A 16,615-nucleotide genomic window follows, 5' to 3' on the forward strand; every position below is an offset into this window, starting at 1 on the left:
TGTTTCCCTGGAAATTAATTCTTCTGTGAATCGCTTCAACCACTTTGTCGTTTTACCCCCTAGATCAAACATAGACTCTTGGCTTCCTCTTCAGGGCCGCCCAGCACTCCAGCACTCTCAGGGGCTCTCTTGCCCTCTTGACAAGCCCTGCTGTGGCCAGCCCATCAGCTGCTTTCTGGCTTCCCTGTCTGTGCTCACGACAGCCTCGGCTTCATTGAAAATGCCAACTGCCTCATCCATTAACTGAGTCCATCCTAGAAAATGACCAAAATGATGAAGCCAAAGTATTTATTCTTTCCTGGAACACCCTGCTAGCTCCTTCCTGTTGGCCTTAATAGCAAGCAGATTTTTGTCCCTTTTCCATTCTTGGAATAGTCTCTGTATCAAAATGGATTGACAGTGAGATCTACGTGAACTCTCAGTTCCTCTGCTCTGGTCCTGCTCACCAGCAAGTACTAAGATCAGCAGATTTGGTTTTCCTTGGGCGCAGCATTGGGGTTTGGGGTTGGTAAGCAGTCATCTCTCCCTTTCTGGGTTCTTAACCATGTGAGAGCAGATGTGAGCAACCAGAGAGGAATCAGAATCCTTGATTTTTTTAATTTTTAATTGATGATTGGTTTACAATATTGGTTTGATTTCTGTCATACATCAACATGAATAACCATGGGTGTTACATATGTCCCCTCCCTCTGGAATCTCCCTCCCACCTCCCGCCATTCCTACCCCTCTAGGTTGTTACAGAGCCCCAGGTTGAGTTCCCTGAATCGCATAGCAAATTCCCATTGGCTATCCGTTTACATATGTTAGTGTATATGCATCCACTCTCCTCTTGATTTACCGTTTTGAGAGCTGGGTTGGAGAATATGGCAAGGCTTCTCTCCTCCCTCCTGAAAAGTGGGTCCTAACTGCCACTGACTCAAGCAACCTATGGCCAGAGGAGAAGCCGGAACCACGTGAGTAGAGACCTGGTCAGATCTGGTGGGGATGTATAGTTCTTGGTCTGCTTACCACTGAAGAGTGGAGATACAGGTTTCCACAAAGAGCTCCGACAGGTCAAGCAAATCTAAATAGTAAAGGCAGATGCCAAATACTTCATCCATGAGCTGATCCTGTCCTAGAAGTTATACGGTAGTCACGAACAATCTCAAAATCTCAGGGGCTTACAAACACTGAAGGTTATTTCTTCCTCATGTTACAGAGTCATGCTGAGTCAGCTACAACTCAGCTCTGCACCCCCTCCCGACTCCAGGACCAAGTTAATTTATCTGAGACATTGCCAGCCAGATGGCAGAGGGGAGAGAGATTTAGCAAATCCTATCCTGGTGTTTAAAGCTGCTGTTCAGAGGGGACCTACTTCACTTCTGTGTAGTAAAGAATCTGGCTTTGCCCAAAGAGCCATCTTATCTTTGCCCTCAGCTTCTGGGAGACCGTCTATGTCCCACCTCACAGGAGTGTCTTCATTTAGGACAAGGGCTGGCTACATGAATCTTAAAGAGTGGTCAGCAGCACCTGATAGTCTTCAGGTGGGGGTGGCCATGCCAGGAAAACTAACTGTGTGACTTCAGATGGGTGCTGTGAGTCAATCACCTGGGCAATGAATAAATCATGCCCATGTCATGGACCCTCAATAAAAACTCTGAACTCAAAGCTCAGGTGAACTTCCCTGGTGGACAATGCCATATACATGTGGCTCACACTGTTGCTGGGAGGGTGATGCATCCCGAGCAGAAAGGAACTCTCAGAAACTCTGCTCTACACATGGCTTCTTTTCACTGATCTCTCATCTATATATTTTTCCTATAATAAATTATAACCAAGAATATAGTAGCTTTCCAGGAGTTCTGTGGGTCTTTTTAGCAAATATGAAAACTGAGAGTGATTTGGGGAAACCCTGAACTTGCACTCAGTGTTAGAAGTGAGGGTGGTCTTGCGTGAACTCTTCCCTCTAAATGTATAGCTGGCATCAGAAGTTTTAAGCAGGATTCTCAGCCTGGTGGATTGTGCCCTCAAACCTTACAGGGTGGGGCTAACTCTGAGTAGCTTCCATTCCCACTTCTTCAGCCAGAGCAAATCATAGACCATGTTGTCTGAATTCATCAAGGCAGGGATACCTGGTCCTCCCACAAGAAGGAACAATCTACCACAGTATGTCAGGTAAAGAATTATAAACACTTGAATTGGAGTGGCACCAGAATGATGACAAGAAAAGACTAGATGGGACAGAATAAAGCCAAGATCAAGCATACTTGGTGCTCATTACATGTGAGAGCAATGAAGTGAAATATGAATCATTTCCACAATTGTGGATTGTTGGTGATATCATACACTGAGAAGACCAGAACTGGAGCTAAAAAGATTAATATTTAGGACAAGAGCTGGCTTGCAGATCATTCAGGAAGAGACGTTTGGTTAGACTGTATTGATACAGAATTCAACAGAGGAATGATAGCCAGACATATGTGTTCAGAATTCATTTCCATATAAGGAATAGTTGAGTGAATGAGATCACTAAAATTACCTAGAATACAAGATGAGGAGGACTGAAGATGGAATCCCAAGGCAATTCTTTCCAGCTTTTTTCATGTGAGGCCACATACATTTTTGTGCAGTTCACTGAGGTTAAACAGACGAGGCAGCTCAAGTCTGTAGGCAGCAAGCCTGTGGGCTCTGGCCGCTGCAAGGACTGTGGGGATCACTATTCATGCTGATAGGGAATCCAGTCCTAGAGAATGAATACATTTAGGAACTGGAAAAAGACAGAAGGAAATCGAGGCAGGAAGGAAATTGGAACAAATGCCATCATGGAGGCTAGGAAGGGGAAGAGCTGTGGAAAGGAACTTCAGAGAAGTTGCAGAATATGAAAACTGAGAAGTACGAGTCAGTTTTGGTAAAGAGTGAATCACTGTCAAATTGAGAGAAAGAGGTTTTGTGGAGAGGTGGTGTGGAATCAAGACTGGAGGGGGATAAAAGTGATAGAAAAACGTAAGCCACAAGTAGAGCTAACTCTCGGTATTGGCTATGGGTGAGATGAAAGACACTGATGATAGCAAGAGTTTGTCATCAGATGTAGGGGGCTTTTTAGGTGTAGGGGGAGTTTTTATAAGATGGCCAAGATTTCACCGTTTCTCAAAGATAAGGACAAAGTAGCAGTGGAAGAGGAGAAGTTCACAACGAGGAAAGAGAGGGCAGTGGTTTATAAACAAGGGCAGTTAGAGGAGGGGACCCAGAGCAGTCACTCGCCTATTGCTGACATCCTGGGGTGTGAAGTCAAGAGGACCTTAAGAAGCATTACTATGACCAAAGCTAGTGGAGGTGATGGAATTCCAGCTGAGCTATCTCAAATCCTAAAAGATGATGCTGTGAAAGTGCTGCACTCACTATGCCAGCAAATTTGGAAAACTCCTCAGTGGCCACAGGACTGGAAAAAGTCAGTTTTTATTCTAATCCCAAAGAAGGACAATGCCAAAGAACATGCAAACTACTATTCAATTATGTTCCTTTCACATGCTATCAAGGTAGTAGTCCAAATCCTTCAAGCTAGTCTTCAGCAGTACATGAACCAAAAATTTCCAGATATATAAACTGGGTTTAGAAAAGGCAGAGGAACCAGAGATCAAATTGCCAACATCCTTTGGATTAGCGAAAGCAAGGAAATTCCAGAAAAACCTCTACTTCTGCGTCATTGACTATGCTAAAACCTTTGACTGTGTGGATCACAACAAGCCAGGAAATTCTTAAAGAGATGGGAATAACAGACCACCTTCCCTGCCTCCTGAGAAACCTGTATGCAGGTCAAGAAGCAACAGTTAGAACCAGACATGGAACAATGGACTGGTTCCAAATTGGGAAAGGAGTACATCAAGGTTGCATATTGTCACCCTGTTTATTTAACTTATATGCAGAGTACCTCATGTGAAATGCTGGGCTGGATGAAGCACAAGCTGGATGAAGCACAAGATTGCTGGGAGAAATATCAGAAACCTCAGATACAGAGATGATACCACTCTAATGGCAGAAAGAGAAGAGGAACTAAAGAACCTCTTGATAAGGATGAAAGAGGAGACTGAAAAAGTTGGTTTGAAACTCAACATTCAAAAAACTAAGATTATGGCATCTGGTCCCATCACTTCATGGTGAATAGAAGGGGAAAGTGGGAACAGTGGCAGATTTTATTTTCTTAGGCTCCAAAATCACTGCTGATGGTTACTGCAGTCATGGAATTAAAAGACACTTGCTCCTTGGAAGAAACAAGGTGACAAATCTAGACAGCATATTAGAAAGCAGAGACATTACTTTGCCAACAAAGGTCCATATACTCAAAGCTATGGCTTTTCCAGTAGTTATGTATGGATGTGAGATTTGGACCACAAAGACGGCTGATTGTTGAAGAATTGATGCTTTTGAATTATGGTGCTAGAGAAGATTCTTCAGGGTCCCTTGGACTGCAAAGAGATCAAACCAATTAACCCTAAATGAAATCAACCCTGAATATTCCTTGGAAGGACTGATGCTTAAGCTGAAGCTCCAATACTTTGGCCACCTGATGTGAAGGGTTGACTCATTGGAAAAGACCCTGATGCTGGGAAAGACTGAGGTCTGGAGGAAAGGGCGGGTGACAGAGGATGAGATGGTTGGATGGCATCACTGACTCGATGGACATGAGTTTGAGTAAACTCCAGGAGATGGTAAAGGACAGGGAAGCCTGGCGTGCTGCAGTCCATGGGGTCACAAAGAGTTGGACATGACTGAGCGACTGAACAACAACGACTCTTCACTGAGATAAATATTGGTCAGTGCATTTCCTAACATATCAATTTACAATTCTAACTTTCATTTCTAATTTTGGAATAAAGTGCTTTTTCCACATTAAACTTCAGCCTCGTAAACAAATATTCAGAAATATTTTTAAACACAGGACTTTTAAGTTGGCTAAGAGATGGGAAAAACAAAGAACAGTGTCTCTCCTAACTAATCCTGCCCTATTACATGTCATTTCTGATCCCTTTGGCTGACAGTCCTCTGTTTCAACCACCACTGCACCAACCAGGCCCACATGGGCTGCAGACAATTTCATGCTGGTCCAGCCTGCAGAGGTTTGTCTCATGCCACACGTGGGCCTCTCACTTCACATCCAGGGCTTTCTTCTAGATGCTGGCAGGCATCTAGTAGATGCCTAGTAGGCATATTTGTTGTTTTTGTTCAGCTGCTCAGTCATGTCCAACTCTTTGTGACCCCATGGACTGCAGCACGCCAGGCTTCCCTGTCCATCAATAACTCCCGGAGCTTGCTCAAACTCATGTCCATTGAGTCAGTGATGCCATCCAACCATCTCATCCTCTGTCGTCCCCTTCTCCTCCCACCTTCAATCTTTCCCAGTATTAGGGTCTTTTCCAATGAATTGGCTCTTTGCATCAGGTGGCCAAAGTACTGGAGCTTCAATTTCAGCATCAGTCCTCCTAATGAATACTCAAAACTAATTTTCTTTAGGGTTAATTGGTTTGATCTCTTCAAGGAACTCTGGAGAGTCTTCTCCAACACCACAGTTCAAAAGCATCAGGTCTTCAAGGTTCAACCTTCTTTATGGTCCAAATCTCACATCCACTCATGACTACAGGAAAAACCATAGCTTTAACTACATGGACCTTCATGGGCAAAGTAATGTTTCTGATTTTTCATGGGCAAAGTAATGTTTCTGATTTTTGATACGCTGTCTAGGTTTCTCGTAGCTTTTCTTCCAAGAAGCAAGTGTTTTTCAATTTCATGGCTGCAGCGATTTGGACCCCAAGAAAATAGTCGGCCATTGTTTTCATTGTTTCCCCATCTATTTGCCATGAAGTGATGGGACCAGATGCCATGATCTTAGTTTTTTGTATGTTGAATTTTAAGTCAGTTTTTTTCACTCTCTTATTTCACCTTCATCAAGAGGTCATTTAGTTCCTCTTTGCTTTCTGTTGTAAGGGTGGTATCATCTGCATATATGAAATTATTGATATTTCTACCAGCAATCTTGATTCCAGCTTGTGTTTCATCCAGCCCAGCATTTCCCATGATGTACTCTGCATGTCTGTTAAATAAGGATGACAATATACAACCTTGATGTACTCCTTTCCCAATTTGGAACCAGTTCATTGTTCCATGTCCAGTTCTAACTGCTGCTCCTTGACCTGCATACAGGTTTCTCAAGAGGCAGATAAGGTGGTCTGGTACTCCCATCTCTTTAAGAATTTTCTAGTTTGTTGTGATCCACACAGTCAAACGATTTAGCAGTGTTAATGAAGCAGAAATAAAGGTTTTTCTGGAATTTCCTTGCTTTCTCTATGATACAATGGATGCTGGCAATTTGATCTCTGGTTCCTCTGCCTTTTCTAAATCCAGCTTGAACATCTAGAAATTCTCAGTTCAAAAAAAAAAAAAAAAATTCTCAGTTCACGTGCTCTTGAAGCCTATCTTGGAAGATTTTGAGCATGAACTTGCTATCATGTGAAATGTGTGCAACTGTGCAGTAGTTTGAACATTCTTTGGCTTTGCCTTTCTTTGGGACTGGAATGAAAACTGACCTTTTCCAGTCCTGTAGCCCACTGCTGAGTTTTCCAAACTTGCTGGTATATTGAGTGCAACACTTTAAAAGCATCATCTTTTAGGATTAAAATAGCTCAGCTGGAATTCCATCACCTCTACTAGTTTTGTTCATAGTGATACTTCCAAAGGCCTACTTGACTTCACACTCCAGGATGTCTGGTTCTAGGTGAGTGACCACATTATCGTGGTTATACTGGTCATTAAGATCTTTTTCTTGTATAGTTCTTTTGTGTATTCTTGTCACCTCTTATTAATCTTTTCTGCTTCTGTTAGGTCCATACCTCTTCTGTCCTTTATTGTGCCCATCTTTGCATGAAATATTCCCTTGGTGTCTCTCATTTTATTGAAGAGATCTCTAATCTTTCCCATTCTGTTGTTTTCCTCTGTTTCTTTGCATTGTACACTTAAAAAGGCTTTCTTATCTCTCCTTGATCTTCTTTGGAACTCTGCATTCAGAGGGATATATCTTTCCTTTTCTCATTTGCCTTTTGCTTCTCTTCCTTTCTCAGCTATTTGTAAGGCTTCCACAGACAACCATTTTGCCTTTTTTAAATTCTTTTTCTTGGGGATGGTTTTGGCCTCTGCCTTCTGTACAACGTTATGAACCTCTGTCCATAGTTCACCAGGCACCCTGTCTACCAGATCTAATCCCTTGGATCTATTTGTCACTTCCACTATATAATTGTAAGAGATTCAGTTTAGGTCATACCTAAATGAGCTAGTGGTTTTCTCTACTTCTTGATTTTAGTCTGAATTTTGCAGTAAGGAGTTCATGGTCTGAGTCACAGTCAGCTCCAGTCTTGTTTTTGCTGACCGTGTAGAGCTTCTCTGTCTTTGGCTACAAAGAATATAATTAATCTGATTTCAGTATTGACCATCTGGTGATGCCCATATGTAGAGTCTTCTCTTGTGTTGTTGGAAGAGGGTGCTTGCTATGACCAGTGTGTTATCTTGGCAAAATTCTGTTAGTCTTTGCCCTACTTCACTTTGTATTCCAAGGCCAAATTTGCCTGTGACTCCAGGTATCTCTTGACTTCTTACTTTTGCATTCCAGTCCCTTATGACGAAAAGGGAATCTTTTTTTTTTTTTTTTGGTATTAGTTCTAGAAGGTCTTGTAGGTCTTCATAGACCATTCAACTTCAACTTCTTCAGTGTCAGTGGTTGGGGCATAGACTTGGATTACTGTGATATTGAATGGTTTGCCTTGGAAACAAACCAAGATCATTCTGTCACTTTTGAGATTGCACCCAGGCAACACATTTTGAACTCTTTTGTTGCCTATGAGAGCTATTCCATTTCTTCTAAGGGATTCTTGCCCACAGTAGTAGATACAATGGTCATCTGAATTAAATTCACCCATTCCCATCCATTTTAGTCCACTGATTCCTAAAATGTTGATGTTGATTTTGCATCTCCTGTTTGGCCACTTCCAATTTACCTTTCCAACAACACAAGAGAAGACTCTATACATGGACATCACCAGATGGTCAACATCGATATCAGATTGATTATATTCTTTGCAGCCAAAGATGGAGAAGCTCTATACAGTCAGCAAAAACAAGACCAGGAGCTGACTGTGGCTCAGACCATGAACTCCTTATTGCCAAATTCAGACTTAAATTGAAGAAAGTAGGGAAAACCACTAGACCACTCAGGTATGACCTAAATCAAATCCCTTATGATTATACAGTGGAAGTGAGAAATAGATTTAAGGGCCTAGATCAGATAGATAGAGTGCCTGATGAACTATGGAATGAGGTTCGTGACATTGTACAGGAGACAGGGATCAAGACCATCCCCATGGAAAGGAAATGCAAAAAAGCAAAATGGCTGTCTGGGGAGGCCTTATAAATAGCTGTGAAAAGAAGAGAAGCGAAAAGCAAAGGAGAAAAGGAAAGATATAAACATCTGAATGCAGAGTTCCAAAGAATAGCAAGAAGAGATAAGAAAGCCTTCTTCAGCGACCAGTGCAAAGAAATAGAGGAAAACAACAGAATGGGAAAGACACCCCACTCCAATACTCTTGCCTGGAAAATCCCATGGGTGGAGGAGCCTGGTAGGCTTCAGTCTATGGGGTCGCTAAGGGTCGGACATGACTGAGCAACTTCACTTTCACTTTTCACTTTCACGCATTGGAGAAGGAAATGGCAACCCACTCCAGTGTTCTTGCCTGGAGAATCCCAGGAATGGGGGAGCCTGGTGGGCTGCTGTCTATGGGGCCACACAGAGTCGGGCATGACTGAAGTGACTTAGCAGTAGCAGCAGTAGAGATCTCTTCAAGAAAATCAGAGATACCAAGGGAACATTTCATGCAAAGATGGGCTCGATAAAGGACAGAAATGGTATCAGAAGAAGAAGATATTAAGAAGAGATGGCAAGAATACACAGAAGAACTGTACAAAAAAGATCTTCACGACCCAGATAATCACGATGGTGTGATCACTCACCTAGAGCCAGACATCCTGGAATATGAAGTCAAGTGGGCCTTAGAAAGCATCACTACGAACAAAGCTAGTGGAGGTGATGGAATTCCAGTGGAGCTATTCCAAATCCTGAAAGATGATGCTATGAAAGTGCTGCACTCAATATGCCAGCAAATTTGGAAAACTCAGCAGTGGCCACAGGACTGGAAAAGGTCAGTTTTCATTCCAATCCCAAAGAAAGGCAATGCCAAAAAATGCTCAAACTACTGCACAATTGCACTCATCTCACATGCTAGTAAAGTAATGCTCAAAATTCTCCAAGCCAGGCTTCAGCAATATGTGAACCGTGAACTCTCTGATGTTCAAGCTGGTTTTAGAAAAGGCAGAGGAACCAGAGATCAAATTGCCAACATCTGCTGGATCATGGAAAAAGCAAGAGAGTTCCAGAAAAACATCTATTTCTGCTTTATTGACTATGCCAAAGCCTTTGACTGTGTTGATGACAATAAACTGTAGGAAATTCTGAAAGAGATGGGAATACCAGAACACCTGATCTGCCTCTTGAGAAATTTGTATGCAGGTCAGGAAGCAACAGTTAGAACTGGACATGGAACAACAGACTGGTTCCAAGTAGGAAAAGGAGTACGTCAAGGCTGTATATTGTCACCCTGCTTATTTAACTTCTATGCAGAGTACATCATGAGAAATGCTGGAGTGGAAGAAACACAAGCTGGAATCAAGATTGCCGGGAGAAATATCAATAACCTCAGATGTGCAGATGACACCACCCTTATGGCAGAAAGTGAAGAGGAACTAAAAAGCCTCTTGATGAAAGTGAAAGTGGAGAGTGAAAAAGTTGGCTTAAAGCTCAACATTCAGAAAACGAAGATCATGGCATTTGGTCCCATCACTTCATGGGAAATAGATGGGGAAACAGTGGAAACAGTGTCAGACTTTATTTTTCTGGGCTCCAAAATCACTGCAGATGGTGACTGCAGCCATGAAATTAAACGACGCTTACTCCTTGGAAGGAAAGTTATGACCAACCTAGATAGCATATTCAAAAGCAGAGACATACTTTGCCAACAAAAGTCCGTCTAGTCAAGGCTATGGTTTTTCCAGTGGTCATGTATGGATGTGAGAGTTGGACTGTGAAGAAGGCTGAGTGCCGAAGAATTGACGCTTTTGAACTGTGATGTTGGAGAAGACTTTTGAGAGTCCCTTGGACTGCAAGGAGATCCAACCAGTCATTCTGAAGGAGATCAGCCCTGGGATTTCTTTGGAAGGAATGATGCTCAAGCTGAAACTCCAGTACTTTGGCCACCTCATGTGAAGTGTTGATTCATTGGAAAAGACTCTGATGCTGGGAGGGATTGAGGGTAGGAGGAGAAGGGGACAACAGAGGATGAGATGGCTGGATGGCATCACTGACTCGATGGATGTGAGTCTCAATGAACTCCAGGAGTTGGTGATGGACAGGGAGGCCTGGCGTGCTGCAATTCATGGGGTCGCAAAGAGTCGGACACGACTGAGCGACTGATCTGATCTGATCTGATCTGAATGGACCTAACATTCCAGGTTCCTGTACAATATTGTTCTTTACTAGACATATAAGAATGCATAATCAGGAAATTGAAAACAATATATAGCCCAGGGGTTAAACTATGGACAAAAAGAAATTGGAACTTGTAGATAAATCCTAACTTCTGTCTCTGCTGTGGAATTCTGAGTCAGACTTGAAGATCTGATTTGGATATGTAGATGAGACTTTGGACTTCAGAGCTGATGCAGGAATGAATTAAGACTTTGGGGCTGTTGAGATAAAATTAATTTATTTTGCATGTAAGAAGGGTGTGATGGGGTGGGAGACAGGGCAGAATGCTATGGACTGAACTGTGTTCTCCTAAAACTCATTTATGTTGACATTCTCACTCAATGTGACTGTATTTGGAGATAGAGCCTGTAAGAAGGTTCAATTCAGTTCAGTTCAGTTCAGTCACTAAGTTATATCCAACTGTTTGTGACTCCATAGACTGCAGCACACAGGGCTTCCATGTCCATCACCAACTCCCAAAGCCTACTCAAACTCTTGTCCATCAACTCGGTGATACCATCCAACCATCTCATCCTCTATTGTCTCTTTATCCTCCCAGCTTCAATCTTTCCCAGCATCAGGATCTTTTCCATTGAGTCGGTTCTTTGTATCAGGTGGCCAAAGTATTGAAGTTCCAGCTTCAGCGTCAGTCCTTCCAATGAATATTCAGGACTGATTTCCTTTAGGGTGGACAGGTTGGATCTCCTTGCAGTCGAAGGGACTCTCAAGAGTCTTTTCCAACACCACAGTTCAAAATCATCAATTCTTAAGAACTCAGCTTTCTTTATAGTCCAACTCTCACATCCATATGTGACTACTGGAAAAACCACAGCTTTGAATAGACGGACTTTTGTTGGTAAAATAATGTCCCTGCTTTTTAATATGCTGTCTAGGTTAGTCATAGCTTTTCTTCAAAGGAGCAAGTGTCTTTTAATTTCATGGCTGCAGTCACCCTCTGCAGTGATTCTGGAGTCCAAAAAAATCAAATCTCTCACTGTTTCTGTTGTTTCCCCATCTATTTTCCATGAAGTGATGGGACCAGATGCCATGACCTTAGTTTTCTGAATGTTGAGTTTTAAGCCAACTTTTTCACTCTCCTCTTTCACTTTCATCAAGAAGCTCTTTAGTTCTTCTGTAAGAAGGTAATTAAGGTTAAATCAGGTCAGAAGGACCTTAATCCCATAGGACTAGTACCCTTATAAGAAGAGAAAGAGGTGCCAAAGGTTTCCCTGTTCCAGGTAAGGGCACAACAAGATGATATCCAAAGAAATTTCATCAGAATCCCATCCATGTTGGCACCCTGATGCAGTATGAGAAAACAAATTTCTGTTGCTTATGCCACCCAGTCTATGGTATTTTGTTATGGCAGTCCAAGCCAACTGAAACAGCCTGCAAGCAAATTGCCCTAAAATGTACCTTACATAACTTCTTGCAAGACAGTCAGGAAATCAAGCAGTCAGCCTCATCTCAAGACAACTAGCTTGATAACTTACTTCATTTTAGCTCTTACTCTTCCCCACATCACTCCCCTTGGCCCTCATTTTTATTCTCTGTAATAACACCTCCTACTAGTGAAACCCTGTATCTCAAATTGGGACTTGAACTCATGGTCTTTAAACTAAGATTACACATCTGGTCTTGGGACTTAATGAAGCTCGGGTTCTTGATGTCTCGTTGCAGAAATAAATCAGTGAGAGACAAAGTGATAGGTAAGAAATGGATTTATCTAGAGAGAAATACACTCCACAGAAAAGATCAAGGGCCATCTCAGAAGGCAACAGTGGCCCCAGGGTATGGGCTTGCCAGTTTTTGTAGGAGTTGGTAATTTCGTAGACAAATGAGTGGGAAGAGTATTCTAGCTATTTGGTGGGAAACATATGGATTTCCAGAAACTGAGCCACAACCCACTTTTTGACCTTTCTGGTCGGCCTTGGAACTGTCATGGTGCCTGTGGGTGTGTCATTCAGGTCATTTAGCTTGCTGGTGTGTTATAATCTGTATGTACTGAGGCTCAAGGTCCAGCAGAAGCTGACTTCTCTGCCACCGTGGACCCATCTGGTTCTAATTAGTTTATGTCATTGTCCTCAGGCTATGTCACTCTGTCAAAGGTAGTGCTCTTCCCCGTTCCCTCCAATTTCACTATCATCAGACTCTGTTTTCTGGGAAACTGAGGCTAAGACACCATATATATGCCAGTCACATTCAAATATTAATATATGTATCTAAAAGCCATACCTCTCTCAAAGACTCCAGATTTGTATAACTATCTTCTAGACAACATCACCACTTGGATATCTAATAGACATCTCAAAATTCATCATCTTTTCCCTCCACAGTCCTCCATATCTCAATGCAAAGCATCTTTATACTTAAAAGTTTCTGAGGTCAGAGTTCTTGAAATTATCTTTAACTCCCCTCTCCCTCTCATATACTACATCAGATCCATCACAAAATCTTGTTGGGTTTACCTTAAAATATATCCAAATTCCAGTCACTTCCCACTACTATCATCCTGATCTGAGCCACCATCATCTATAGCTTGGATTATCACAATAGTCTCTTAAATGCACTCTCTGTTTCTACGTTGATTCCTACCCCTTACAAGTTATTTTTAACACAACAACCTTAGGGGTTCCAACTAAAGCATGAGTTAGTATGTCATTCCTCTTTTCCAAATCCTACAAGGGCTCCTCATTTCAATTGGTATAAAAGTCAGTGTAAGATATTAACAAGGTCCTTACAATTTGACTCTAACAGCAGGAAGAACAGGAAATACCACTCTGTTTACTAAGAAGGGAAAGATTCATTTATAAAGTGATATTTTAACAGAGATCTGAAGGCAGTGATCTGCATTCCATGGGGTCGCAAAGAGTCGGACACAACTGAGCAACGGAGCTGAACTGAAGGAAATGAGGGAAAAGTGTCCTAGGCACAAAGACATCCAGTACCAAGGTCCTGGGATAAGATACTGCTTGACATTCACAGAAGCACCAAGACATCAGTATGGCTGGAGGGAGCCAGCAGGAGAAAAGTATCAGAAAATGAGGTCAGTAGGGTATCAGGGAACCCAATCATGTAGACTGTGTTGGAGAACCTTGTAGGACAATGTAAGGATTTCAGATTTTTCTCTGAGATGGCACCTTTGGAAGATTTTGAACAGTTGAGTAATAGAATCTAATTTGAGGTTTCTCAGAGAGTATTTAAGGGCTTCCCTGGTGTTGGAGAAGACTCTTGAGAGTCCCTTGGTCTGCAAGGAGATCCAACCACTCCATCCTAAAGGAGATCAGTCCTGGGTGTTCATTGGAAGGACTGATATTGAAGCTGAAACACCGATATTTTGGCCACCTGGTAGGAAGACCTGACTCATTTGAAAAGACCCTGATGTTGGGAAAGATTGAAGGCAGGAGGAGAAGGGGATGACAGAGGATGAGATGGTTAGATGGCATCACTGACTTAATGGACATGAGTTTGGGTAAACTCCGGGAGTTGGTGATGGACAGGGAGGCCTGGTGTGCTGCAATTCATGGGGTCACAATGAGTCGGACACAACTGAGCGACTGAACTGAACTAGTAGCTCAGATGGTAAAGAATCTGCCTGCAATGCAGGAGACCCAGGTTTGATCCCTGAATCAGGAAGATTCCCTGGAGAAGAGAATGGCTACCCACTCCAGTATTCTTGCCTGGGAAATCCCAGAGGATTGGAACAGACAGAGGAGCCTGGCAGGCTACAGATCATGGGCTCCCAAAGAGTCAGACATGACTGAGTGACAAAAGTATTTAAAAGGATCACTCTGAAATCTGTGATGAGAACAGGGGACAAGGGCAAAAGCAAGAATGCTAGTTAGGGAGGGGACTGGTGCTGTGATCTAGACAAGAAGCACTGGCTCGAGCCAGAGTAACAGAAAGGACATGAGTTTTTGAAAACAGTGTCAGATTCTGAATTTATTTTCAAGAAGGAATCAACAGGATTTGTGGGAAAAGATTATGTCTTCCTTGCTCACCAAGGAATTCTCGATGCCTTGTGATCCATCCAAATCAGGCATTTCTCCGTGCAATCTAGAATCTTATATGGGCTCAAGATCATCCTTACCAGGCCATGCTGTGTGGCTTTCTCAAAATCCAGGAAACTTCTGTTCATATCTGGCATTCTGCCATCTGCCTCACATTTTAATTTTTCTTGTACTACTGGCAGCAAGTTTGGGAAAATATCTGAATATCTGTATGTTTACATGTCTACAAAAAAAAAGTCTATATAATTCCTCTGCATTATCAAGAAGGTGTATTTCTTTTAAATGCAGATTTTTCATTTTATTCTCCTTGTTCAGCTTAACTTCCGTGTATTCTTAATAGTATCTGTGACCTTTCCTGTTTGTACCAGAATGGAAGCATCTGCAAGGCAGTGGCCTTATGGTCTGCATTAATAGGACTTTATTATTCCATGAAAATTCTGTCAGGATGTTTTCTAAGAAAATGAAGTTGTGTTGCTTTTTGTCTCAAGAACGTTCTGAAAATCCATTTCTCCAAGCAGTGAACAAGTGTACTACACTCACCAGGAGTTAGTCACTCCTTTCCCAGACAATAGGCCTCCCAAGCAGGCTCACTGCACAATTGTTTACCCTTTAAAATCCACCTGGCCATCCATCCTGAACAATTACATCATGAATTTTGCCCAGTATCAATCAGGCCCTGCTGTTGAAAGAATGACTCCTAAAAACCTCATGCTGCTGCTGCTGCTAAGTCGCTTCAGTCGTGGCCAACTCTGTTCGACCCCATAGACGGCAGCCCACCAGGCTCCCCGGTCCCTGGGATTCTCCAGGCAAGAACACTGGAGTGGGTTGCCATTTCCTTCTCCAATGCAAAAAAGTTAAAAGTGAAAGTGAAGTTTCTCAGTCGTGTCTGACTCTTAGTGACCCCATGGACTGCAGCCTACCAGGCTCCTCCGTCCATGGGATTTTCCAGGCAAGAGTACTGGAGCCTTCTCCAAAAAACCTCATAAATATCCCTATTTTTGCCCTCTTCCCTTCACAGCAGTAATCTTCCTTACTGCTTTGTTTTATCAAAGGTGTCTTCTTAGTGTCTTTTCAGAAAATGTTAACAGCTGATGGATTTTTTTCCTTTTTAGAGAATATGGAAGTCAAACAGAGATACAGTAATTTCTTTTCCATCATCTTAACATTAAATCCTCTGGTAATGAGACTATCTGTGCTCTCTTTTTTGGTTTTAGAGGACTTATTTTTCTATCTTGGATTCACTTTGGGCTTTTTAACCTTCCATACATTGTTTCTTCTTTCACTGCTAATCCTTCATCTCCTCACCTTCCAATGAGAGAAAATACTGCCTGCATCACAAGAAAGTGAAGCAATTAAGCAGGATGGTACTTGAGAATATAGTGAGTGAAGCGAGTGAAAGTCACTCAGTCGTGTCTGACTCTTTGCCACCCCAAGATCTGTCCATGGAATTCCCTAAGCAAGAATACTGGAATGAATTGCCATGCCCTCCTCCAGGGGATCTTCCCGACCCAGGGATGGAACCCAGGTCTCCTGCATTTCAGGCAGATTTTTTACCATCTGAGCTACCGGGGAAGCCCCTAAAAGTATAGTTTGCTATGCAAATACCAGGGATAAAGTCCTCCTTCATTTTCCCATAGCTGTTTGCATTCTATCTCTAATTTAGTACCTACATGTGGCTCTTTCTCTTTTACTGTAAACTCTGAAAAAGTAAGAGCTGTTATCCTTTTATTTATCTTAAAACTTTGCACAGTATGTGATCTAAAAGTTGGTTCTCTACAACAGAAGGCAGAGAGAAAAGAGGCCAGACCAGGCAAAGACAAGGTCTACAGATGAAAAAACAGGCAGATGAGTGTTCAACAAGCTTTGACTAATGTCAGAGACCAGAAGGCAAGTGGGCAGGTGCTGAACCAAGGTTAAAATCAAAAGTCCATACACAGAGGTAAGTGGCACTAATTAACTTCTGGGGAGCAACAGCCTTGTCATAGAGAGGCGGTGCCCCCACAAAGGG

This window comes from Bos mutus, chromosome 14, assembly GCF_027580195.1.
Source record: "Bos mutus isolate GX-2022 chromosome 14, NWIPB_WYAK_1.1, whole genome shotgun sequence".
Lineage (NCBI taxonomy): Eukaryota > Metazoa > Chordata > Mammalia > Artiodactyla > Bovidae > Bos > Bos mutus.